This window comes from Crocodylus siamensis, chromosome 4 (genome assembly GCF_052110815.1).
Source record: "Crocodylus siamensis isolate JL-2025a chromosome 4, ASM5211081v1, whole genome shotgun sequence".
In the NCBI taxonomy this organism is placed as follows: Eukaryota; Metazoa; Chordata; order Crocodylia; family Crocodylidae; genus Crocodylus; species Crocodylus siamensis.
This window is the reverse complement of record NC_143398.1, coordinates 189,818,892-189,846,067: the sequence shown is the minus strand read 5'-3', so window position 1 is coordinate 189,846,067 and position 27,176 is coordinate 189,818,892. Positions and strand designations below refer to the sequence as shown.

Here is a 27,176-nt window from a genome sequence, read left to right as displayed (position 1 = left end):
GCATCTGATCCAAGTTATATGGCTACACTGAAATCCAGAGAACAAAGACAATCTGCATGCACTAGAGAATTCCCTTCATGTATAACACTGCATATACATATATTTATATCAATTTATGATATAATTATTATGACATTTATCCTGGACTGTAGCCACCTTTGACATAATTAAAATTACACAAGCATAGAAGATAATGCTACAGCTTTCCCTCATACTAATGCCATAAAATTACCAACAAGAAGTGAAATCTCTCTGCATAAAAAGCATAAGACTAGTTCCTCCAACATCTGAATACTGTATGGAGATGAGGCAGTTCTGGGCTAGAATATCCAGGGAAATTGTGATGCTGTTTTAATTCTTCAAATGTCACAGATAAATTTGTTGTAAGAGGATACAATTTTCAAAGGTACTTAAATCTCACTGGCTCTTACTGAGAAACAGGACAAGGTAATCTTCACCGAGCTCCATATTGCTATGGCTAGACTGCTATAGACTGTTACTGGCACTCGAGTTACCTAGTTTAAAAGCTAACTTTGGTATCTGTTCCTCACACTGGTCATTGCTCTGACTTCAGTGCAGACATACCCATTGCCTGTTTATCAAGGCCCAATCTGCTTGATTGCTGCCTTCTTTAATCCTTTTATTTATACACTCTTGTATTTGGCTTCCTTTTCCAGTATGTAAGATTCTAATCAGCTGCATGTTTATCATTAGACAATCATCCTAAAAGGACACAGCCCCTCAAGAAAGATCAGGGCCTCCGCCTGATTTCAAAGGGAGTTTCGTGTATTGCCGATTTGCAGGATCAGACTCAGGCACATTAGTAACAGAAGTGGCTGCATATTAAAAAATAAACTAAGCATCTCTCCAAAAGAGGTACTTAAATCAAGGGTCTGTAGCCAGACACATCAAGGGCCAGCTCTGAGCTGCAGCCAGTTTTCCTCAGCACTGGTCATTTTCCAACCTAGGCAATTCTGCCTGCAGAGCTTAGAGACATGCTGTCCTCAGAACAGGTCTAATTACCCAGACCTAGCAGGAAGCAGTGGCAATCAGGGAGGCGGTTGTAGGTAGCAAAGACAAGGGAGTAACATGTCCACAGAAAGCTGAATTTGAAAGGAATGATTCATCTAACATGTTTATAGTGGACCCAGACAAGACCATTGATATGAAGTCCCTGAATCATCTGAATGTGGAGGAAGTTGAGGCAGAGTCTGAACTCAGCCACAGCAGCCAGGAGGTGGCCCACTTCACTCCAGTATTTTGTGTTGGGTTAACTGTCTCCACTGCTCAGAAGACAGGACATCAGCATCGCCTGTGCAAGATTGCTGTTTGTTTCTTTTGTTTTCCTCTATCCTGTGATCATCAATGATGCTGTGACAGCCACCAGAAGCAGCAGAGAACAGGCGTGCTCATCTTCAGGCCTTGGACAGTCTTGGGTTAATGTACAGATCAGCTTCAGTGGTGCTTCTGTTAACAAGTTGGGATTCTATCTGGGGACTATGCCAGAGGTCTAACCTTGCAGCTGCTGCAGTTCTGAGTATACAGTCATGCACATGCTGCCATCCAAAGCCTTCCCACTCTTGGTCCCACAGTGTCTGACATTTGATGTAGAGTGAAGCTACTGATTCACTATCTCTAGCTTACCATTAATGCTGTCCCTAAGTTGCAGCCCTTTTTTTGGTAAATTAACGTGATCAAAATGCTGACATTTAATTTAGCCCTCTCATTCTTTGAATGTGTTAAAAAGTCAGTCTACCCCACACTCAAACCAGAGATGTGTTCCACAGAGGGTACTGACAGATGTGCAGGTCCCTGCTAACTCATGGCACTTTGCTTGACACCTCCCACCCTAACAGACATTCACCTCAAGGGGACATCAAGCCTGCCTGCCTATCTTGTGATGGAGGCTGGGCTGATCACACCCTGTCGCTGCTTCCAGCTCTAGTCCTGTCTGCAGGCAGGGGGAAGTAAGGAGGGGGAGAGGGAGCTGTGGACTGGGGTTTGCCCAGTGTAAACTGCAAGGTGGGGGACTCCAATTCACCTGCTCCTCTTCCCTCATCCCTCCCCAGTTCAGACTGGGCAAACCCCAGCCCACAGTGCCCCTCCTCTTCCTTCCTCCCTCTTCCCTTCCTGTAGATAGCAATGGGGGAGGGGCTGGGCTGATGCAGCCCAGCCCCAACAGCGCAGATGGACTGACCCTAGGGAACACAAGTTCCCTAAGACACTCCATTTTGGAGCGCCTTCATCTGATCCCTCATTAGATGAGGAATAATTTGTTGCACGACTGGTCAATTTTAAAGTGCTCTGCAGCCATGCATGTGCGTTACGGCATAACTGTAGAGTGCTTCCAGGGGGCTGATCATACAATGAATATAACTTCTGTTTACACCCTTGATTAACTGAACTGTGTATGTTAAATCCCAGGGGGGCAGCTTTGGTGGAGAAAGCTCAGACAGAAGGGAATCTGATAGGTTCGTGCTACAGTATTTGAAAGGATGCTACACTGCACATTTGGCTTCCAGAATATGTACAACATGTGATCTGTTGTACAAATCGGAGGTGAGGTGACAGAACAGATGTTGAGGTTCTCCTAGTACTCCTCTTGATTTCTGACCTGGGGCAATAAGGCCAGTGAAGGGAATATCAATGCAATGAAAGGATTTTATTTTTAGTCACACATTACTTGATAATAGACTTTCCTAAATTTTTCCTGAAATGCTTAGAAATGGAAGAAAACTTTAGCTTAAAAGGAGGCAAAGGGTGAAACCAGAAAGCTATAAATAAAATTATTTTGGAAACCTAATTACAGTATTTGCCACTAGACAAACAACATGGCTAATGTAAAAATCACTATTTACATTTTTTAATGCTTGTCCACAATCCTTTTCTTAATATATTCCATTTCATATATTATATTTCACCATGATACACACATGCACACATACAAACAGAGCATGGGTTGTCTCTCACTTCAGTGTAAATCAGGAATGAAACCAACCTAAATAGAGATTCTCAGTTATTTAGCAAAGAATTCCACTAGCATTTTTAAAGATATGAAATGAATCACCCCCACCCACTCCCCAGTCAGTTTGAGAAGAACTTTTCTATCAGGATAGTAGGAACTTTCTACTTCACCAAGATATTTCTACTCCCAGAAAAAAAGTTCCTAAGAAGGTTTTGGTGATTTTAGTAAATTCTAACTCATGCAAGAAAATATTTGCTTCTCTAGTTTTGTGATTTTTTTTCATGGAGCTCTACTATTTGCATTTCGGAGGGTACACACTACATCATATGCACTTCTTTGTCATAAACATTCCAGAAAAAGCATACATTTTCAAAATGTTATCACAAAAACAAGTACAGTTCAATATCTATTATACCTCATGGCAAGAGAAAATCATGTCAAGAGAAAATGAACAAGGGATACTCTTTAGGGAAAATTTATACATCAAGATATAACATTTTTGAAACATCTATCTAGAGGTATGTGACAGAGCACCTTTTGGGTGCCTGCCACTTTAAGGGTTGGGGGTAGGCAGCTGGCAGGTGTTTGATGAAGGTGGCCATTTTAGAGCCCATCTCTCAGGGCTGGGGCAGCAGTCTGCTGCCAGCTGCTGAGGAAGTAACATCACCCGGCTGAGTTACTACTCCTGGAACATCTTGGAGGTAAGGGCTGGAGCTATGGGGATGGCAGGAGACTTCTGGTCCTGGGTATGACTGGAAGATGCACCCAGGTGGGGTAGGGTGGCCTGGTGGGACTCCTTGTGGCAAGGGAGTCCCCAAGAAATACCAGGCCAGTTACCTCTCTGGTGAAAGGGGGTAGGGGGCATTAACCCCAGCCCCCACCATCCAGTGGGTTATCATGAGAGCAGGGGTGCCAGGCACACCTGCTGAGAGGCACCTGAACCCACAGGGGTATAAGACCCAGGAGTTGGGGCCAAGCACATTTACAGAGAAGCACCTGAGCCCAAAGGAGTGTAAGACCCCAGGCCCTAGTGAGGGGTGGCGTTGAGGCCAGGCATGCCTAGGGCAGTGTGCAAGAGGCCTAACTATGCACTGAGTTTGGCCTGGCTCAAGCTAGAGCTGTAACGATCTGTATGTCATCTTCAAGGCATGGAACATAATAAGGGAAGGTTGGAGCTGTGAAAGAACCATCCTTTGTCATCAGGGGGTTTGAAGGGCAGCCTCCTGCTTAATACCATCTTTTTACTTATCTAACAACAAAGCATGGCAGGTGAGAAAGGCAGGCGGTATGTCCACAGATAGGCGGGCAGGCTGGTACCAAGACCGGGCCTGCGAGTTGCCCCTTGTCACAAGGTGTATCTTCCCTTTTTAGAAATGACTTAGGGCTTACCCATGCAACTGCCATGTTTAACCTGGGACTGCCCTCAAGAAACACAGCCCACTTGCTCCCATTCATTGGCCGTGTCTACATGAGATGATGACTACACAGTACCTTGAGACTATGCAGTAGCATTGTGTGGCAGAAACTATGATGCAATGCTACCATGCAGTCCGCATCACAAAAAAGCCGCTCATTGGTGCTACTGCGAGGTAACATGGGTTACTGTGCAGTCATTTAATACTTGTTTATACAAGTACTAAATGACTGTGCAGTAATGCCTGGTCAGTCAGTGTCTTGTGTAGATGAGGCCAGTGTCTACCAAAACCCAGATCAGACTGTACCCAAGCACTGCTCTAAGGCTCTCTGTCTTGGATATACTTCTTGGCATGTACTAATAGCTGTTGTAAGCTCACAACACTTGCAGGCAGAGTGGAAGCCAAGGGGCTTTCAGTTATGGGCCTGGGATTGGCAAGGAGGAAGTGTAGATTCACTTTAGCCACTGGCTAGGGACAGACATTACACTTAAACTGGTTTAAGTGATCAGAACTGATTTAAAACTTTAACAGAACATAAATCCAATGCACATAAATCAGTTTAAAAATGGCTGAAACTAGTTTTAGATAAACCTGTCTGAATGCAGTATCAGACTTAACTGATTTCAGTCAAACTGCTTTATGCAATGTCTGTCCCAGACCCCTTCCTAGCTTAAGTTTAAACCAGACTCCCCCTGCATCCCAGATGCTTTGCAACCCTGGGCTGGGCTCTGTGCTCCAGAGAACAGGATTGGCTCCATGCCTCTGCTCCCTAGCCAGAGCTCCAAGGCAGACTGCAGGGTAAGCCTTGCTTCCCCCTGCCCTCCCGCCTTTGCTGCTCACTGCTCAAGCAGGGATTCCCCACTCCCATCTCCCACAGCATTGACCCCAGTCCCATGGGCCCTGGGCATGTGGTATGCTAGCTAATGCTGAGAGGGGTGCGTGTGTGTGTCTCTCTCTCTCAATTTCACTGGAACAGGCAGACAGAATAGTGTCTGCTTAGGGCTTTTGAGCTAATTAACAGGTCAGCTGATAATGTCCCTCCATTCCTTCCTTGGAGAAAGCTGTTTAAGAAGAGCTTGAAATAATGAGAGAGGCTTTTGTTTTGTTGATGGTCTGATAAGCCCTGTGGTTTTATTAGCCTCCTGCTGGCTTGCAGCCCTGTCGGGTTTGCAGACAATATGAAGAAGCAGAGATGGGGAGATTGAAAAGCTCAGTATCAACAGATGCTTGCATTCCACACCTTTGCCTCAGAGTGCTAGCCAGGGCCTGGGATCTAGCAACACTCCTGTCCCTTGAGCAGCGAGTGGGGAAAAGCCTGAGATGGTGTGGCCAAGGTAGCATTTACACCCCTTCCTAATCAGAATGTCCCGCTGGGGCCAGGCACCCCTCAACTCAGCACTGTAGAAAGGATGGGAGGGCTGCTTTAGCACCTCCCTAACTTACTTCTAGCCTGAGCCACTGCAGGCATATGTCTTCATTTCTTCAGTCCAGAGGGAATGTGTGTGTGGTTGCAATCTGGTTCAACCTACACAGGTTAGACTAACATGCAAAGACTGAATCAATTCAGGCTCAGGCTTTCTGAACGTCTGTTCCTAGCCTTAAGGACAAACTTTTGAAGTTATTTAGGTATTGAAAGATCCAAGTAAATGCCTAGTGATTTTGAAAATTGTCTAGGTGTTTCATTCCCAATGATTTCAAGGTCCCCTTGAAAAAAAACATTTTGATACATACAGAGGGATCCAAAAAACACTTCTTAAATTCCTTAAGTGCAATTTATGTGGAATGTAGATGCCTAAGTACCAAACAGTAATCCAAAACAATCCTGCCTAACAGTGTAGGTGGCTATGTAGGCATTTTTGCCAATGAAATTATTAACATATTTAAAGCTCTTCTACTCTGCATGTCCACAGGTGCATACTCTTGGCTAAACTGAGTATCTCAGCCCTTCTCTCCTGGATTAGCCCATTTGGGATTCACAGACTAAGTGTCCCTGCAGCTTAGTCCCCTTGAGACCCTAATACTGAAGGCATGCTTTGAAGCAGGACTCAGGTGCCTATACACTAATGCCAGGAGCATGGGAAGCAAGCAGGAGGAGCTAGACCTCCTACTCTCTAGTAGGCAATATGACCTTGTAGGGGTCACGGGGACTTAGTGGGACTTATCACATGTCTGGAACATAGCAATAGAGGGCAAAACCCTGCACAGAAGGGACCGAGTAGGAAAAAGGCAGAGGTGTAGCTTTGTATGTGAGGCAGCAGTACACCTCTCTGGAGGCTGACATTGGCTCCAAATATTCATAGTTTCATAGTTTCTAGGGTCAGAAGGGACCTGAGTAGATCATCTAGTCCAACCCCCTGCCATGGCAGGAAAGAATACTGGGGTCAAATGACCCCAGCAAGATGTGCATCTAACCTCCTCTTAAACACCCCCAGGGTAGGAGCCTACACCACTTCTCTTGGAAGCTGGTTCCAGACCCTAGCCGCCCTGACCGTGAAGTAGCGCCTCCTGATATCTAACCTAAACCTACTCTCTGCCAGCTTGTGACCGTTATTCCTGGTCACTCCTGGTGGTCCTCGGGGGAACAGTGACTCCCCCAGTGCCTGCTGATCCCCCCTGACTAGTTTATAACAGGCCACAAGATCCCCCCTCAGCCTTCTCTTTTGGCGGCTGTAGCCTCTCCTCATAGGGCCTGCCCTGTTGTCCCCTGATCATACGAGTGGCCCTCCTCTGGACCCTCTCCATGCTGTCAACATCCCTCTTGAAGTCTGGCGCCCAGAACTGGACGCAGTACTCCAACTGCGGCCTGACCAGTGCCGCATAGAGGGGGAGGATCACCTCTTTGGACCTGCTCGAGATGCATCTGTGGATGCATGACAAGGTGCAGTTGGCCTTCCTAACTGCCTCCCCACACTGCTGGCCCATGTTCATCTTGGAGTCAATGATGACCCCCAGATCCCTTTCCGCCTCTGTGCTGACAAGAGGGGAGTTCCCTAACCTGTAGATATGGTGCCGATTGTTCCTCCCGAGGTAAATCACCTGGCACTTGTCTGTGTTGAAACCCATCCTATTCTCATCCGTCCACCCTTGTAACCTGTCTAGGTCTGATTGTAGCCTGTTGCATCCTTCCAGTGTGCCCATGTCCCCCGACATCTTAGTGTCATCAGCAAATTTGAACAGGGTGCTTTTTATCCCCTCATCCAAATCACTGATGAAGATGTTGAACAGTGCGGGCCCAAGGACCGAGCCCTGTGGAACCCCACTGCCCACGTCCTTCCAGGTTGAGAAGGACCCATCCACTACCACCCTCTGGGTGCGGCCCTCCAGCCAGCTGGTGACCCATTTGACTGTGTGGGTGTCTACACCACAGCCCCCCAGTTTCTTAATGAGAACAGGGTGAGAGACAGTGTCAAAAGCCTTCCGGAAGTCCAGGAAGATTATATTAACTGCTACCCCTGCATCTAATGATCTGGTGATCTGATCGTAAAAGGCCACCAGGTTGGTCTGACAGGACCTGCCACTGATGAACCCGTGTTGGTTGCCCCTAAGCATGCAGTCTCCTGCTGGCCCCTCCTGGATGTGTGCCAGCATAATTTTCTCGAACAGCTTGCCTAGGATCGAGGTAAGACTAACCGGCCTATAATTTCCCGGGTCCTCCTTCCTGCCTTTTTTGAAGATGGGAACCATGTTGGCTCTCTTCCAGTCCTCCGGTACCTCACCAGAGCACCACGAGTGCTCGTAAAGTTGTGCAGGGGACTTGCAATGACCTCAGATAGTTCCTTTAGAACTCTAGGCTGGAGATCATCTGGGCCGGCTGACTTGAATACGTCCAACCCCTCCAGAAGCTCCCTAACTAAATCCTCGCTAACCCGTGGCCCAGGTGTGCCTCCCCTCCCCTCCGGGACCTCAGCACTTCTCCAACTATCCTCCTTAGCACGTTGAAGTCTGCCCTCCTAAAATCTAGGGCCGCTGCCTTACTGCATGCCTTTGCCACCTTGCACTGGCTGGTGAATTCCAGCAGGCGATGATCGCTGTCACCCAGGTGATCGAGCACCTGCAGCCCCCTCACCAGGTCATCACCTGTAGCCAGCACTAGGTCCAACAAGGCGTCCCCCCTGGTGGAGCTGTGCACCTCCTGGGTTAGATGGAGGTCCTGCACTCTGGCTAAGAACCTACGTGAGCATTCAGACCTGGCTGACTGCTCTTCCCAGCAGATGTCCGGGAAATTCAGGTCCCCCATGACTACCACATCCTTAGCCTTCACTACCTCTGTGAGCTGACCCAAGAATTCCTGGTCAAGCTCTTCTCCCTGGTTGGGAGGTCTGTATTAGGTTAGATTGTATTAGCAGATTGTAACCCTCTGGGGCAAACTTTGAGGTGGTGGGGGTGTGTGGTGAGCAGGAGTGATGCATAGGGGATGCATGGGGGGCAGGCACAGGCAGGGAGGAAGGCAGGAGCACCTGTGCCCCCCCTGCAACCACCGGCTGGGGAGTGGAGCCACAAGCAAAATTCGGCGGGGGGAGGCCATGGTCGATCTCACTTTTATGCTCCATCACATACAAAATTGGCCACCGAGGGACTGCCCCCCCCAGTCAGCAGGATTGGGCTCTGCCCCTGACTCAAGAGGCATTTGCCCCTCCCCCCGACTCAAGAGGCACCAGACCCCACGGTGGTGAGAGTGACCTAAATGTAGGTGTTTACTATAGGCCACTGAACCAGGGGGAGGAGCTCAGTATGGAGTTGTCTTGAGAACTGGCAGTGGCCATGCACGCAAGGGACATGGTCATCATGGGCAACTTCAATTACCCCAACATAGATTGGGGGGAACTCTTGGCTAGGTCAGATTGGTCATGTAGCTTCATAACCTGTACTGAAGAGCTTGTTCTGACCCAGGAAGTGCAAGGGCCAACCAGAGGAAATGCTCTCCTAGACTTGGTCGTGGCCAAAGGAAACAATTTGATGACCAACTTGAACACTGAGGGTAGCCTGAATGACAGCGACCATGAGGTCATCATGTTCACTGTCTGCCACAAGGTACACAAATGAACTAGCAGGATTGAAGTCCTGGACTTCAAAAAGGCTAATTTCAACAGGCTCAGAGCACTAATAAAGGAGGCGATGTGTGACTAGGGACTGAAGGTGAATGGAGTACACCAAGAGTGGTCATTCCTCAAGGACATGATCCTCAAAGCACAAAAGAAAACCGTTCCCATGCAAAGGAAAGATAGCAGAAGGGCTCGTAAGCCCTCTTGGCTCAATAGGGATATCACGGTCCTCTTAAAAAAAAAGAAAGAAGCATACACACAATGGAAGCTAGGGATAGTCCTTAAGAAGGACTATATGACAGTGGTCACACGTACGGAGAAGATTAGGAAAGTTAAGGCAGCGATTGAATTTTAGTTAGCAATGGGAGTCAAAGACAATAACATGTCCTTCTTTAGGTGTGTAGGGAGCAGTCAGAAAACAAATGGAAGCGTGGGGCCCCTGATGAACACCTCAGGAGAGCTGGTAACCAACACCAAGGAGAAAACTGAACTCCTGAATGCTCACTTTGCTTCAGTTTTTCACTGGACCAAGGGGAAAAACATGAGATGAGGCTCACATGGGGCACAGTGGGAATGACACTGTTGATGTTGAACTGGTGTGTAACCAACTAGAAAAGCTAGACCTTTATAAATCAGCAGGACTGGATGAACTTTCCCCAAGAGTGCTGAAGGAGCTGGCTGAGGTCACTGCAAGACCCCTGGCTACATCAGGGGAATACATCAAGGGCTCGATGAACAACTATTCACCAGGGCACCCTTGGGGAAGACCAGGAGTAATGGATACAAACTCCTGGAAGACTGCTTCTGGCTCAATTCTAGGAAAAACTTCTTCACAGCGAGGGTGTCTAGATTGTGGAACAAACTCCCTCCAAAGGTGGTGCAATTACCTACTATGGAAATCTTCAAGAGGAGACTGGGCAGTCACCTCGCTGGGGTCACTTGACCCCCAGTTGTCTTTCCTGTCTAGTGCAGGGGAGCTGGACCTGATGATCTTGCAAGGTGCCTTCCAGCCCCTAACACTCTATGAATCTAGGCATGGACAGCATTCAGTTCAACACAAAGCACTGCAGTCACAGCTACTCCAGGATGTGGAGGATGTGGGTTTTAGATCCTCCTCAGCGTGAAAGAATTCAAATTCCACCCTTTCCCAATTCAAGCTGAAGCTGAAGGAAATAATAAATATATTGGGAATTTAAAATAATAATGTATTTAACCTCCCCTTCTCAAGCATAAACAAAAGAACTCCCCATTACTTAATTAGCATCCAGAACAAAACATTCACGAGTGTCTGAAATATAGAAGACATATTTATTCCAACACAGAAAAATTCTCCCCTTCCTCTCCACCCAAGAGCTTATTATGTCTAAATATAGCCTATTTTGTCCCAGTAAAATTAAAATTAAAAACAAAAATCAGTGGCAGTTTTATAAAATGAAACGAATAATGGATGTGTCTTATCATCGTAGATGAAGCTTTGTGATCCACCATAAAAAGCTAACATAAGACCTTATTCTGTTAGACAATATTGAGCAATTTCTGAAGTCCTTGCTTTGACAAACCTCCCAATGAAGTCAATATCAATTTTATCTGAGAAAGGTCTAGGAAAGAACTCCGACCTTTACCTACTGCTAAGGACAAAGGCCATATACATATAAGAGGGCCTGGACACATTTGCATGCTTGTTAAACCTGCTATGTCCATAGTTAGCATCCTATCCAAATGCTTTCTCTCTCACACTTGCTCTGTTAATACTTGAGATTTCTTAGTTCCAAAAGGGCCAGTTTTGTTTCTCTCATATATAAAAATCAAAACTTATCCAATAAATGTTGGTGGTGGCATCTCAAGACCTTTTATTGAGATTATCAAGACTTTTCTTACCTCTTTGAAGCTGAGAAGTATGCTTACTGCTGTATGAGGAAGTGACTGAATGGCTGTGTGTCTGATTGCAGACCATGTTCCAAGGCCCCAAGGCACTTCAAAATGTCTCTAATTTTAAGTAATTTGACCATTTGACCATTTTATCATCACTGCTATGACTTCCAATTATAGCTATATCAATAAATCTGTTTCATTTCTGTATTAGTCAGTATGACGTTGAAGAAGGCTTGGTAATATAAAGGCTGACTGTGCATTCCTCAGGCTCAGAAAGCCATGAGGTCAATGAAGTCTCCTAGGACTCACAGGAAGAAGCTCTACCCAAAAGCATACACAAAATACATGTGCAATAGTTGAATATGTATTTTTATGTAAGAACAGCAGTTTTAAAGGCACCAGTGAAAAAGAAGTGCTTTCAAGAAGTGGCTACTATGACAGAGAATAAGAAGTCTCGAACTCAGTCTCAGAGGATCCACCACAACTTTCAAGGAATGGTTTCAAGTTTCAGATTATTAAAATACAGCTTACAAGGAAACTATTATTAAATGAGTCTTACTTTTCCCCTGCTTAACCTTTTTGGTCCATGCCAGGTTTTCTAATGAATTCAATATTTGTTATATGCTCATTTCATTTAATTTCCTATGACTCAAATCTTGCTGAACCTGGATACCTAACATTTTATTTAGTTATTTTGGTTTTTAGGGTTTAATGTGGTGATCATGCAAGCAACCTCTCCCCGCCTTCCCCTCACCTTGCAAAAACAAAACAACCCCCCCCCCCAATCAAACAAACAAAAAACTCTAAGTGGGCTTTGAAACAAGCAATTTCTGGCTAGCTTTGGAATACAATCAGGGACATTTGAGACTAAACCTGTTAATCACAGACAACAGTACAGCATCTTGATGCTGTATCACCATGTCATGATGCCATAAAGTGAGCCCAAAGCTGGAGGAAGTCCGTGGATTCAGGGGATATTAGCTAACATAGTGGAGAAGCCCACTGGATTGCATGTAGGAGACTTGGCAGATCACAACTACTAGTATTAGCCTTAGGCAGGTAGGATGTTGGCAGACATAATATAGGCTTCCCTATGCAGCTTTATTTACACAGCTTGTTTCTGGACTGCAAGTCTCTGCAACTCCACTTCTGAGCTTCTCTAAAAAATGCACCAAATTGCATAATGAGACATATTGGATGTGGATAAATTTTGGAGATGACTGCCAGACTCATTTTACCTGTGAAATATACCACCCCGGAAAGACATGCAAAGCTAGTTCATTTGACAAATACAATGGCTCCTAATGTCTCATTTTAATCTTATATAAATACATCCCTCCATTATTACAGTGATATTTACTTGGCACCACAGGTATTCTTGGCTGTGTAAACTGCAAAGAGGAAATCTACAGAAAAATAGATCAGGGGCTACCAAGGCACTGTGGCAGAAGTGTTTTAAGGAGCGTTAATAATAAAAGGGAGCCTGACTATTTATCCATAAGGAGTAGGAGACTGCCCTACTTGTATTTCTCACTTTGCTGCATTGAGTTCAGTATAATCATCAGAATGAGACACAGATGACAAAAGAGAACTCTGCTTTACACCTTGGTCTAGACAAATGGATGTTCTTTGCTTTCAGCAAAATAGTATTGAGGAATAATAAAAAAAGCCTGGATAATTTCTCTGTGTAGGAAGGCTTCCTATTCAGGTTTGATGGGGAGGAGGCAGGACAAGTAGGAGAGCGGTGTTAAAATAATAGTTATACTAGATTATGTGCTGGAGTATTAAGAGAGGACTTTAGTGACAACTCTTCACTATTCACCATACTTTAATAAGCCCTTCTATAGCTCTGAAGCCTGAGAGCATTGTTGGTGTGCGCTCTGTTTATTAAAGATTCATATTTAGAATATTTTGGTCTTGGATCATTAGCTTTTGGAACTAAAGCAAGTGACAATTCTGTTTCAGATATCTGTAAAAGGTACTTAATGAAATGACTAATGCCCTTAGCCAAGTGTCTAGTTGCTTATACAATCTAAACTCCATGGCTGCAATAGCTTTGCCAAAAAGAGAAATTGTCAGTCAAAAGTCAAAACATAAAATCAAACAGGCCAGGGTCAGGAATTAGGACTGCTTTTTTTTTATTTATGCCAGTAACAACTATGTTATCTGAGTGCATAAGCTAATTTGGTCAAGTGTGAAATCTTACCACATCTATCAGCAAGCACAGTATTTTATAGTGAAAATGACAATCCACCCTAGAATTAATCTAAAAATGTCGATGTATTTTCTCTAGGCAAAAAGAGATCTTCATGTAGATCTTTTTACTACATTTATAAGAAAAACAATGTTTTGCTTGTGAAAAATTGCTTCCTACTTTCCAAAAAACTGTGTAAAAATATAATCACACCTTGTTTTGCATTTTATAAAACCAGCAAATCCAGAGTTTTTCCACTAGTGGGGCAAAATTTATTTTATACTTCTTTAACTGGAACACATTGGCCAGAGACCCAGTTTTTTATTTGAATGCTGGCATTTCCACACAAAAGCACCTCTCTGAGTGTGGCATTTAAAATACATCTGAAACTAAACTGGCAGATATTCTGGCATAAAGAGACTGGTGATTAATTCAAAATGCTTTCTATTGCCTTCTGACTCCTGCAAGGCTTCTCTTTTTGGTCATGAAACATCTTCACTGATTTTATTAGCTCAAGAGTTAAAATGCAGCCAGACTTAATATTATATGTCTCAACTATCAAACATTTATTTTACAGAGGTACATATCTCTGTCAACATACAGAGAGAAATCTTCATGTACACAGGCAGCTCTGTATCTCTTTACTACAGAACAGGTGCAGGTACTACTCTCTACCAACTTGTATGACATAATACTCTTTCCTGGGACTGATTTTTGTCACTTATTATGGTTTGCATGTGCTCTACATCAGAGTATCTTCCAAGAACAACAACTATATAATGGCTTTCTTCTAAGGATCTCAAAGCATATTCCAAGTGGTTAATTACCTAAACTTTACAGTAGCTTTGCAAGGTCATTATTATTTTGCTCGTGGCATGTGTCAGTGTGCACAAAATAGGAGACAGGCCTTAAACTGGCAAGTCAGGCAGCTGGGCCTGCTTGCTCAGAGCGAGAGAGGATATTTTGGGTAAACTTTACCATTCATAGGAGTGCAGTTTTTTGAGTGAATAAGATGGTTCACTCCATTTCCCCATTATGGCCCATTACAATGTAAGTCCATTCATGCACAGCACTACCAGGACTAGGTTTACCTTTCTGAGGTTCCAAATCACCTTAATTTCCATGACTAAGCTATGGTATGATTTTATCTTTTTTTTCTAATGGACATCTAATAGGAGAGCAACACTTCTGAGTAGTGCTGTCTTGATTTTTTATCTACAGCTACAATGTTTGGTCAAATGCATGGCAAGGTGCAATTTGTGACGGGTACTGCATACCAATAAGTCCTCTGCTGGAACTAGTTGAAGCCTCTGTTTATACCAAGGAGTGGTGGTATTGATCAGCTTTTTGTTATCGATCAAATGTGGATGTGTTACTTTTGCTATGGCATTGTGTTTTTTGGTACTTGTCACAATATGCTTTATTCTTTAACTGATGAGGTCACATAGCCAACATGTGCAGTCTGTGCTTTTTTCCAGGATAAATGTCTTTCAATTGTTTGTTGCAATAACGTAGGCCTGGATAGGGCAGAGAGAGCTCTCCATTTCACCACAGCACTCTCTCTCTCAACCATGCAGCTAAGTGTTGATAAGTGTCTTGGTCCATGAGGAGCACAGAAGTGAAAATGCTATGAATTCTGCTTACATTTCTCCATTGGTTTCTAAGCTGACTTCTGTTTCACTTCTAGTACTTCTCTTCTCAGTGCTAGGGGCCTGACCACCCTAATTGCAACCTGATAAAACAGCAAACCTGCATCATGGTACATTTGATTTTTAGAAGACACTTTGTATATCGGCCCCTAGCATATGGTCATTTCATGGGACAATGGGATCTATTGCCTGATGCCAAAAATCATGCCTCCTGCCATGCCAAACATTCATGGCAGGACACACAATTTTTTGGACTGGTGATTAGATCCTAAGCATGCCATTACTATTTGCTAGCGAGCCAAGTATCATCCAGTACTGGCAAGTTGGAAGCTGGGTGCCCATAAATCTTGTGTGATCCCAGGGCTGGAATCCACAATCAGCTGATTGTCAGTCTCAGCCACCGGGCTGCACTGGATCTAGTTTGAGACTTCTATGAAGTCTTGGCACTGAGACAGACAATCAGCTGATTGTAGGTCCCAGCCCCCGGATGGCATTAGAGCTGGTCTGGACTCTGTGGGAGCCATCAATCAAGCCCTGTCATGCAACAGATATCAGGCAGTGTGATGGGGATCCCTGCCACACTTTCAATTTAAGGCACAATGGAACCAGCCATAAAATGATTACACATATTTTGTGGAATATTTTTGTGGTGGGTTTTGCATTTTGTAGTGCCATTAGTTGCTTGAATGTGTAGCTGATTTCCTATTTAGCGTGCTATTAACAGGTTAATTGCATTTTAAGTGTACCGCCTTCCAGGATCCTTTGATTTTTGTTTCAATTACAAGTTTCACAATGGCAGGTCTGACCAAACTTCTTCATTAGTCACGTATCCTGGCAGTCGTATCTAATCCAAAGCTCGCATTCAACTTTATGAGCCGCTATTTGTCAATATAAAATAATTCCTGCTTGAGCGCAGCAGTATCTGGCTCAATGGATTCTGTTTACCAGGCAGAATCACAGCAGGATCTCTCTATTTTCTTGGAAGATCCCCCCAGTTGATCAAGTGCATCTCAGCATCCTACTTTTAGCTCTTGATGTGCACAAACAACATGTGCCCCAGGTCTTCCTCATGCATGAACAAGTAATTATAAAACTGTCATAGGAGCATAGGTAAGTAGGGCTGGAAGTGACTTCATGGGCATGTCCCCACAAGTGGGAATGTACTTTTCCCTGGGGACAACTAACACCAGCACATATTTGTGTTGCTGCTAGTTGTCTGCAGGCACACCCCTGCACGCATACTCTGGAGCACAACAATTTGCCCCAGTGGGGTAGGGGAGGCTGGGACCAACACCTGACCTGGCCCCAGAAGCCTTACCTTGGTGGCTTCCAGGGGCAGCAGCAGTGGTGATCTGGGTTTGCAGAGCATGACCGGCAGCTGGTGTGGGGCTCTGGTCAGCCAGGCTCCAGTTTTGGGTGGCTCATGCTGCAGCCATGTGCACCACCTGGCTTTTTTCTGCTGGAGGTTTTTAGATATTGGGATTTCAAATATGCAGTGTGGCAGACAGAATCATGAGCACCACATGCGTTTTGTGGTTCCTCAAAAGGCTGTGAGGTGCTGTAACTGCACATTCCCACTCATGGGGACACAGCCCATGAGATTATCTAGTTCAGCCCCGTGATCAGGTCAGGATCATCCCTGATTAAACCGTCCCAGCCAGCCAGTTGTGACCCAATCAGTCATGCATGTGTATGATGTAACCACTCTGATGAGCCATGAAAAAAGGACTGAACAGAATGTCCATGTACAGCAGGGGTGGGCAGTTATTTTGGGCGGAGGGCCGCTTACTGAGTTTTGGTAAGCTGTCGAGGGTCGCATGGGTAGCCGTGCCCCTTGACAGGTGCCCTGCCCCCTGGTTGCCATCTTATGACTGGAATTTCTGCCCCCTAACCCCTGACCTTTGCCACCAGAAGTCCCTCCCTTTGCCCCTGGAATTACTCCTTTCAGTAAGGGGTTTCGCCATCTCAGAACCAGAAAAATACCAAATTATATGCTAAAAATCAAACATCTACAACGTTTGTTCACTTGATTTCAAAAAATCTTTTTGTTCTGATTTACATGTGTTTGTGTAGTGTACATAGAGCTGAAAATGAAGTCTTACTCTTGTAAACTGTTGGGGGCATTGGGGTGGGTATAGGTTTGTGGGGGCCTGTGGGCATGTGGATATGTGGGGGTGAGTATGGTGTGAGGGAGCATGTGGGTGTGTGTGTGGGTATGTGGGGTGTGGGTGGAGTTTGTGGGGGGCTGTGTGAGGGGGTGTCGGTTTACGGGTCTGCATCTATGGCAGTGTGAGTGGGGGTGTAGGTGCATGTATATGGTGTGGGGTGCTTGCGGGACTCACCTTATGAACACATACTGTACTTGCTTCACTACACACACAGAAACGCTGTGTGCTTGCCTCATTGCTTTCTCTCTCTCCCCCTCCCTGACTGCATGCATGCACACACACACACATACACACTCACACACACACACCCTGGCCCCAGGGTATTGGTGTGCCCTTGCTCCCAGTTCAGCGATGCAGCCCAGGGTGGGAGGGGGTTGGGGCTGGGGCCAGGCTGGCCTTTCTCCTGATGGCTTCCCTTGGGTCCTACTGCTCCTGTCTCCTGTCATCTTTGGAGCCTGGAGCAGAGCCTGGAGCAGATAAATATTAATTGTCTAAACTTTGTAGGTGCCCCATGGGCCACATAGAATGGCTGGCAGGCTGAATCTGGCCTGTGGGCTGTAGTTTGCCTGCCCCTGATGTACAGTCTACCCAAGCAACTTTGTTTGCTTTGTTTGTTACTTATGTAAACAGTCTCAGTCAACAACTACTTGCACTCTCACAATCCCAGCTTGCAAGCTTGTTCTAATGTTAAGACACTCAGAATTTACTACTACTACTATTACCACACTATCCATTTTACAAAGAAGTAAAATTCAGAGCAGAGGCACAATGGAAGTTGATGCAGGTCTTGTGGGCATGTCTCCACTGCCTCTGTGCCAAAGGCAGAGAGCATATCTGAGAAGCACATCTTACCCATTTGCTTTTGCTCTGAGCATGCCAAATCCTGGACATTAGGCTCAATAGCTGCTTTAAAATAATCCTGAGAAAGATAACTTAAGACTGTCTCTTGGTATGCAACTCAGCACAGCTCTGCAGTGGCTATCTTGCCTCATATCTGGGGTTGGATGCATGCATGAAGAGTGGTTCATAGTGCCATTCCTGGGCTTGGCATGGAAGCAATGTAGACAGCCCCTCATGACTTGCCCATTATACTGCTCGTGCAGTGAGCTACTGAAGAGTAAGGAACACAATCAGCAAACCCCAAACACACAAACTTAACTTTAGCCACTAAACAGTAATAGTCAGTTTACATTTCATTATTTGTTAACATTTCTATGAGCAATACTCCAAGATCTGCCTACCCACAGACACAGATTGAAACCAAACTATATTCTTTTTAGCTGTGTCATTAAAAGACTTAAAAATATAGATACTGCATATCCAAAGAAACAAACTTTATTTTATTTTACAGGTTTATGAAAAAGATTAGCTGCACTGCAGAACAATAAACAATGCATATTTTATGATGCCAGCACAAAAATATCATTTGATATTTGTTTCCAGACCTGCAGAGCTTCTCCTCTTCTTTAAGATCAGAAGTAGAAACAAAAAATGGCCCATTTCAAATGCTTTTTAAAATTTTTATTTATTTTATTTTTCTTTTTTGTCCCTTCCAGCCCTGTTTCTGCACTAAGCAGTTTAGTGCATCTGATTTTTGCAGTGGCTTCCCATGGTGTTTTACCTATTTCCACTCTTCAAATGTTTATCTTCACTAAGAGTAAAAGGAGAAAAAAGCCTGATTCCCTAAGGGTGCAGCTACGTTTCTGCGTGGCATTTCAATAGCACACTGTTATTCAAACAATTAGAAATCACACAGACCATGCAAGGAATTATCAGGGCACTGCATAGAGATTTTTATTATTATGTAGTGCATAATGAAAATGATTTGAAGGACCCCAAAGCATCGTAATAGAAAGAAGCATTGAATAATCAGGTGATTTTTTTTTTGACTGCAATAGACCAAAATGCTGTTTACTGGACATATGTCAAGCTAAAATGCACTAAAGTGGTGAATATATTTATTGCTGTCCTGCCTTGCATACCAAAAGCAACATAATAGAGAAGTGTAGCTATAGTACAGAGCCAGGAGCTGGAGTAATAATTGTACAGCTGCCATGCTTTGGCTTTTTAATAGCAAGAACTGACTTGCAACATTAAAGAAAATGTCCTGATTTTTAAAACAGCATTTATGATGGCTGCCTTGCGTAGCTTATTTAGACACTACTTTGTGGCCTGATTCTGATCATATATCACTTTACTCAAACCAGGAATTAAATTAGAGGCATGGATTAGCTCCATTAATAGGACTATGCTGTTTAATAGTCAATGAGGATCTAGTCCCACATTTTAACATTTGTATCAGATTGGGCAGTTGTGAATAGAGTTGATATCTAATCTATCAGGCAAGACCCTAAAATTTGATCCCTAATTATCATTTAATTTTTTGTAAATTTCTTTATTAAGTTTTCAACAAGGAAACCATAAAACCCCTTACATTAAGTCTTCACCTTTGCCTCTTACAATTCAAAGTAGCAATTATAATATGACCTTCATCTAGCCTGCATATGTCTCTGGTGCCCTCAATGGTATATTGGATTGTGTAATAACACCTTAAGGGCAAAATAAATGTCTTATTTTATTTTTAAAAAAATACTGTTCCAATTTAAAATGAACTGACAAAGTTGTATAAGGCAGCTGGATATATGGAGTACACATAGATATATACATATACATATAGATATATACATATAAATATATGTATATATACGTATATATATACACATATACATATATATACATATACACATATACATATAGATACCACTCAAAACTACAAAGAAAACAATATGTTTTGAAGTATACTGATTTGGTAGGAAGGCTAAGTTCAATTATATGCATATCCTAAATTCAAGTATTTACAGGTATCTAGTTTGTGAAGTTTATTAAAGTACAAAGAATAAAAGAAATAATAAAAAAACCTGTTTTGCCCATGCTTTGTGTATCCTTCATGTTACTGCAATCTCCACTTAACCAAAGCACTGCTGACACTCTCCTTCTGTAAACATTTGAGGCTGTCGTTCATGGACCTTTTACTGCTGTGCCTCAGACTGTTCATACTGTTCTCTGATTCCATTTTGTTACCAACTGAATAATATGAACCATGCAAATAGTCACAGTTTTTCATACCAACTTGCAACATATATGCAAGGAAAAGGTTCCTAGCTATATATATTTGCACAAGGCTGATTGCCATGTAGGCCCTGGAAGTGGTTGCCTTCTTTGAAAGTGCTTTAGTGCAAGTTAGTTAAAAGGAAAGTCTTGCTGTTTTCTTTGATATAAGAATTTTGGCCATACAGCTAGAAGAATCTCTTTTATGGCACCCAGTGCAAACAAAGTTGTTTGAATATATTTTGGGGTAGCCAAGTCACCTCATGGATTAAACCTATACCAAAAAGTTAAATGGAAGGACATTTCTGAAAAAAACCCAACCCTGTTTGCACAGTTTCTCCATTATGCAATGGGTGTGCGATTTCAAGATGTGGGACAGAACTTCCATATACTGGTTTGACCTACATCAGTTAAGACTGATACTACATCCATCCAGGTTTATTTTAAATCAGTTTCAGCCATTTTGAAAATAGTGTGTGCTGAACTTCTGTTCTGTCACAGGATTAAACCAGTTCCTAATCACTGAAACCGTTTTATGTGTAACTTCTGCCCCTGGCCCAAGGCATTCTTCTGTGGGCCCATTTCAGAACATGCACTCTTTCCACTTCCTGGGAAATCTGCAAGGCGTGCAGGATTTGGGCTGTCTGCTCTAAAAATGTAAGCTAAAAATGCAGTCTAGCTGTTTAATGGAACTTTAGGAGGCTTGCCTTTGCATTCTTTGAGATGCTGCATTTAATTTAAAAACCAGAAATAACATGAGGTAACTACATTTCACCCTTACTGTGGCCTGTGTGGGACTGCTGCCTGGAAGAGTTTGCAAGTTGAAATCAGAGCCTGATAGTCAATAGGGCATTATACTGGGGCTCAGGAGACACATGTTCTGTCTGCCACTGAAGTGCTGTGTGACCTTGAGCAAATCATTTCACCTTCTCACTATAGGCGTAACGATACTTGCCCTCTTTTGTAAAGTGCTTTTAAATCTTTGGGTGAAAAATGCCATATGAAAGGGAAGTATTATTATTCAGCTGTGGATGATAAACGCAACATGCTGTATCTTTTCTTTTTTTTGTTGCCATGCCACAAGTAGGAGATTTGACTTCAGGAGATTTTCTTGAATTCAGAAAGTTGCCAATGGATGAATAGGAAAGACAAATTAATCAATGATATTTTCTAAGTCAGCAATAAGTTCATCATGGCAGTTAAATGGATAAAAATATATTTATTTCTTCAGGACTATAGAGTGGATGTAGTTGAAGCGCCAATACAACTGCACTAACTAGAAGGAAGGGATGCAATGTTACTGTGCATAAAAGACATTGCCTCCTGGTGACAAAGTAACCATCACTCTTCCATTTGAATAGATTTTAGGTTTTTTTACCTAGTTGAGGATGTGGCTAATAAAAACTAGTTGCCATGTGAGAGGGATGAAAAAAATATATAATTGAGAGGTTTAGTTAAGACTTCAATGGGCATAAACTAACCAAGAGCAGAAATTATAGGATTTTAACTAGGTTTTTGTTTCTATGGCAGTGTTTTCATTCTGTGAGCAAATTTATACTAGGGAGGAAATACATAGATTGTCTAACATTTACATGTAGGTAAAATGGCCTTTTTTAAAGAATGCAGGAAAGAAAATAGCAATGCTTCTGTCCTGCACAGGAAGGCACATATGCTACCCCTCCATCAGAGCAAATTGTAGATGGTAAAGGTCAGCCATATTCCACTGTCCATATTGATTTCTTGTCATACTCATATTTAATGCATGGGATTTTTAATGGCTAAGTTGTGTGAATGAAACTGTGGCCTTTATGTGTGTGAATGAGCCTATGACCTTCCATCATGGATGTAGTTTTAAGTTAATAGTTAACATAAAATACGATGGGGGAGACGGAGCATTCTAGTGGGATGCTTGAGTGAAAATGGGAAAGTGCTTTCACAGCTCTTTACATATGGCTATTCCCTCTGCTGATCTATTTAGCCAACACATGTACTTCTGAACTACAAAGTTGCATTCTTGCTTTTGCAAACATACTTACATAAAACTCAATAACAACGCAATCTATTTATTGCTAAAATGCTAGTAGGAAATTGGAAAAGGTATAAATACGATTCATGGCTTGTGATCTCCTGCCCCCTGAAGGCACTGTAAGGCTCCAAATCTTGCTCAGTTCACAGCATCATAAAACTGAAGCAATAAATGTCACTCCTTTCTTGATTGCACATTAGGCCAATCGGCTTTTTATTGCAACTAAATAGGCCGTCATCAAGGTACCAGTCAGTTTACTGCTAGGGCACGACTCTGGCTAAATGTTGAGTTGGGGTATGGGGAGAGATTAAAAAAACAAGTAAAAGAGGGATAAAAGGTGTAAAAATGCATTACTATTCAAGGCCCCTGTGCTTGCTCCTTCATGCTTTAATGCCCTGATATACACAGACGATTATGTGTCAATGCACGTTAATATTTGATGTGCATTATCATATTATCCTTTATGTGCACTTTCACAATCTTGTGAGACAAGGCTCTCCTAGATATGGAGTTACATAACAAAGTGGTTGCTTCGGTTTTTTTACAATCAGCACTCAGCTCTGCCCTCAAAAGGCCAAAAAATGATTCTTTTGGGTATGTTGCACAAAACAGCAAATTCTAAGCACGATCTTTTCAACACCATGTATTACGTGACGAGTACAAAATAGAATGAAATAATATTTTTAAAAATGTAAATAAAGACTTCCACTTAGTACTTTGGAAGTTTGTTATTTTTTATCCAGAACCCAAGTTCAAATCGCTGTTTGATACTGACCTGTAACAGAGGAGTAAAATAATGTGTATTGTGTCCCCAGTTTAAGAGAACTCAGCTGAATGTTTGTCACTGTGTAGGCTACCTATCAGTTTGTGCATGGAAATTAAACGTGGGTGTAGAGAAGAATTCCTGTTTCCTCATACAATGCATGATCACATGTGCACTCCATTGTAATGAGCACAGCTCAGCTGCCATTTTGATGCAGTCCAAAACCAAAATCAAAATGCCAACAGAACTGCAACCCTAGAAATTCTCCAGCTGTCCCTTGTAAATAAACATCTCACTCAACCAGCACAATTTGGATGTGAAATTTCAACCTTCAGTGCACACAAATGTGCATATAAAAAGAAGGGTCTCTCTGCAGGCTACTGGGCACATCTTCCTCCTAACCTCTAGGAATGGAAATGATACTCATTCTTTTTTTCTCTGTCCTCTTCCCTAGTCACATTCTTGCCTCTCTTCACAAACTCCTTCCATATTGCCTCAGTCTCCCCACTTACTCTCTCCATTCACCTGTCACCCGTATTTCTTTTCTTTCCTCTAAGAATTTCTTGACCTCTCACATCCTTCCTTTGTCTCCATGTGGACTTAGTCTTCCTCCTGACCAATCCACAGTTCCTTCCCTTCTTTTAAGAAACACATGCCTTCTCTTGTCCTTTCATTGTTCCCTGTCTATACTCATAGCCATCTTAGTTTTTGCAGTTATGTTTGAATGTAAATGGAGACTTCTGAAGGTATTGGGAGACCTTAGCCATTTGAGCAATAGCAAAATCCATCAAGACCACTGCAACATGAGATGCTCTTTTAAAAAAATTCTATTGCTGTAGGATGAGAATTGGTAACTGTATATTTCTAGTAAGATTTTTTTCTTCCTTATTTTATAAGTCCAGAAAGAATCAATGTTTTGATGCTGGGGAAGAAGATACCATGACAACAAACAAAACAAAAACTCATGAATTCTCATAACCCAATTTAGCTGTTCAGAAACCAATATTTACTTGTAAATAATTTAAGCAATCATTAAGTCAGATTTTGCTTTCAGTTTTACTATCCTAAATTCCAAGTCATTTCACTATAGCAGGGGTAGGCAACCATTTCTGGCTGCCAGTGGAAAGATGGGGCTGTGCGAGGCTTCGGACAGAGCTTCAGACTCAGAGGAGCTTCGGATGCTTCAACATTCAAAGCAACATGTCTGGATTGAAGTGCTGGCTTTGTTAGGCTTTCTGAAGTGGTTTGCAGCTTCCGAAGTGCTTCGGAAAAGCTTTGGAGCCACCTTGGAGATCTGGCCATAGGGTATAGTGGGGAAAAATTGAAATATCTATAACTTTGTTTTGTCTGATTTGGATTAAATTTGCAGGGATTGCAGTCTCTGCTGAGAACATGAAGCCTGCCAAGTTTCAAGAAGATCGGTGCAGGGGTTTGGGGGCAATTGCACCCCAAATTCTTGAAAGCAAAACTGATGTCACATGTATGTGTTACATCACTGGGGTGGGGGTGGGGGAACGACTGCAGGAGTGGTGGCCCTGGCTGAGGCAACAAATCCTGCCATGTTTCAAGAAGATTGGTGTAGGGGTTTGGGGGGGGACTGTACCCCAAATTCTTGAAAGCAAAACTCCTGTCACGTGTATGTGTTACAACACAGGGGGTCAAAACTACAGGGGTGGTGGCTCCTGGTGAGGCCCCAAAGCCTGCCAAGTTTCAAGAAGATCGGTGCAGGGGTTTGGGGGGAACTGCCCCTCAAGCTGCAGACAAGCAAAACTTGTGACATGGGTATCACTGTAGGTGTTAAGGTGCAGCAGGTGAAGGCTGCAGGCTTGCTAGCCCCTGCTGAGTCCACAAAGCCTGCCAGCTATCACGGAGAGCAGTGCAGGGCTACTGGGTTCTGGGGCCCTGCACCTCTAGCTGCTGACAGACAAATCTCATGACATGGGTACTTGTGCAACTGACAGTCTCTGTCTTGGGGGTGGGAGACACTACTGCAGACCTGGCTGCTAAGCTACTGTGTTACCAGTTACCAATCAATCATGATCACTCAGGGACCAGTTCAATACACAGTACCTAGCTAATGTAGCCAGTTAATTACCATCAATTAACACCTACAAAAACAGAGACTAAGGAGAGGAAATAATCAATACAGACAATCAACTGCCCCAGGACAGAGACGGTCAGTTGCACAAGCACCCATGTCATGAGTTTTACCTGTCAGCAGCTAGAGGTGCAGGGCCCCAGAACTCCCCTGCACCTATCTCCTCGACTGCTGGGAGGCTTTGTGGCCACAGCAGGGGCCACCATCCCTGCAGCTGTCACCCCGCTGAGCCTTAACACACACAGGGTCACCTATGTCATGAGTTCTGCTTGTGCGCAGCTTGAGGTGCAGTTCCCCCCAAACCCCTGCACCGCTCTTCTTGAAACTTGGCAGAGCTACCAGCCCTGAAGTTTTGACCCCCTGTGTTGTGACACATACACGTGACGTGAGTTTTGCTTTCATGAATTTGGGGTACAGTTCCCCCCAAACCCCTGCACTGATCTTTTTGAAACTTGGCAGACTTCATGCTCTCAGCAGGGGCTATCACCCCTCCAGGTTTCATCCAAATCAGACAAAAACCAATAAGGTTATAGATATTTCATTGATTCCCCATTATGCCCTATGGCCAGATTTTCAAGGCCAAACTGAAGCAGAAACTGGGTCCGGAGCTCTGGATCGGATTGCTGGCATCTGAAGCGGCTGGATCCGAAGCTGGATCGGATCACTGCCGACTTGCACAGGCTTACTAGGATGCAATCACGACAGCCGCTGTTTGTTACCACGCTGGCTCAGGTGGAGTGCCTGCAGCCAAAGATCCTCACTGCTGAATGCCATTGACAATGGATCTGGCCCACAGATTTGTTGCTGATCCCTGTACTATAGTCACTGAAGTTACTCTTGATTTATACTCTGTCAAATTTTGCTTTAATCTACATTCATATGCAGCTACAGTGAAATTCTGACATATTTACACAGTGAGGAAGAACACTGCTTTCATGTAAGTCAGTGGTAAAACCCTCTGAAACTGAAGCAGAGTTTGGGTTGGTTTCTGAAAATGTGGGCCACACACATACACAAAATTCATCAGCTTTACTGCCTAAATATATTGTTTGTTATTGTATTTAGCAGGGACACATATTGAGCTACCTGCTATTATTTTATATCATTTTTGTTACTGTTACAAATGATATGAAACCTCCCTGAAATGTATATATCAAATAGAAAGTCCCTAAATGAAACAGTCTCGAAAACATCATATACATGGATCCCAATTTGTTTGATAATTTACAGAACTTGTAAAGCCATGAAATGTGGTTATATGTGAGATTTCCTTGATACATAGAGAAAATATGGTCACATTCTTTGAGGGTAGGCTAAATTATTTACCAGAGCATTCCAAAGTATATTGGTAACAAAACAATATGAGGAACTCCAGGCAGTCTTGGCTTCTGTTAAAACCAGGGTCAATATTAATTTTTTTTTAAAGAAAGCTATTAGGAAATAACCCCCTTTAATCTGTATAGGCAGAAGTGTATGCCATGAACTCAGGCCTCTAAAGGATCTTCCTAATTTATTGGAAAAGAAACTTAAGAATTCCCTGAAGCACCTACTTATGTGACATTTCCAAAATTGAGTTAGCCATTCAGAAGCAATGAAATCTAAAGATTTAAGGAAGTTTTGAGAATTTGTATGTGAATTGAGAATTGAAGGAATGTTCTCAGCTATAACTAAATAAAAAGTAAAACAAAACATCATCAGATGTTGAAACTAGATCTCACTTCTCAGTGTGTTCATGCTTTGTTGATCAGTTACAAGATGACTGCAAACCTTGGCACAAGTGAAAGATTAAAGGTGTACTTGTTCTTTTTCTCACTTCTCAAAAAGCTATGAGGCTCAAACCTTAATCCAGTGGTTCTCAAAATTTTTTTTTTACTCA

The 27,176-nt window shown here is 43.2% G+C and overlaps 1 protein-coding gene across 1 annotated transcript in view; it reads right to left on the bottom strand.

Annotated features, from left to right (window-relative positions):
• The window catches only part of TMEFF2 (transmembrane protein with EGF like and two follistatin like domains 2), a 221,549-nt gene that overhangs the window by 60,503 nt on the left and 133,870 nt on the right, over positions 1-27,176 (bottom strand). The gene's annotated exons all lie outside the window — the stretch shown is intronic.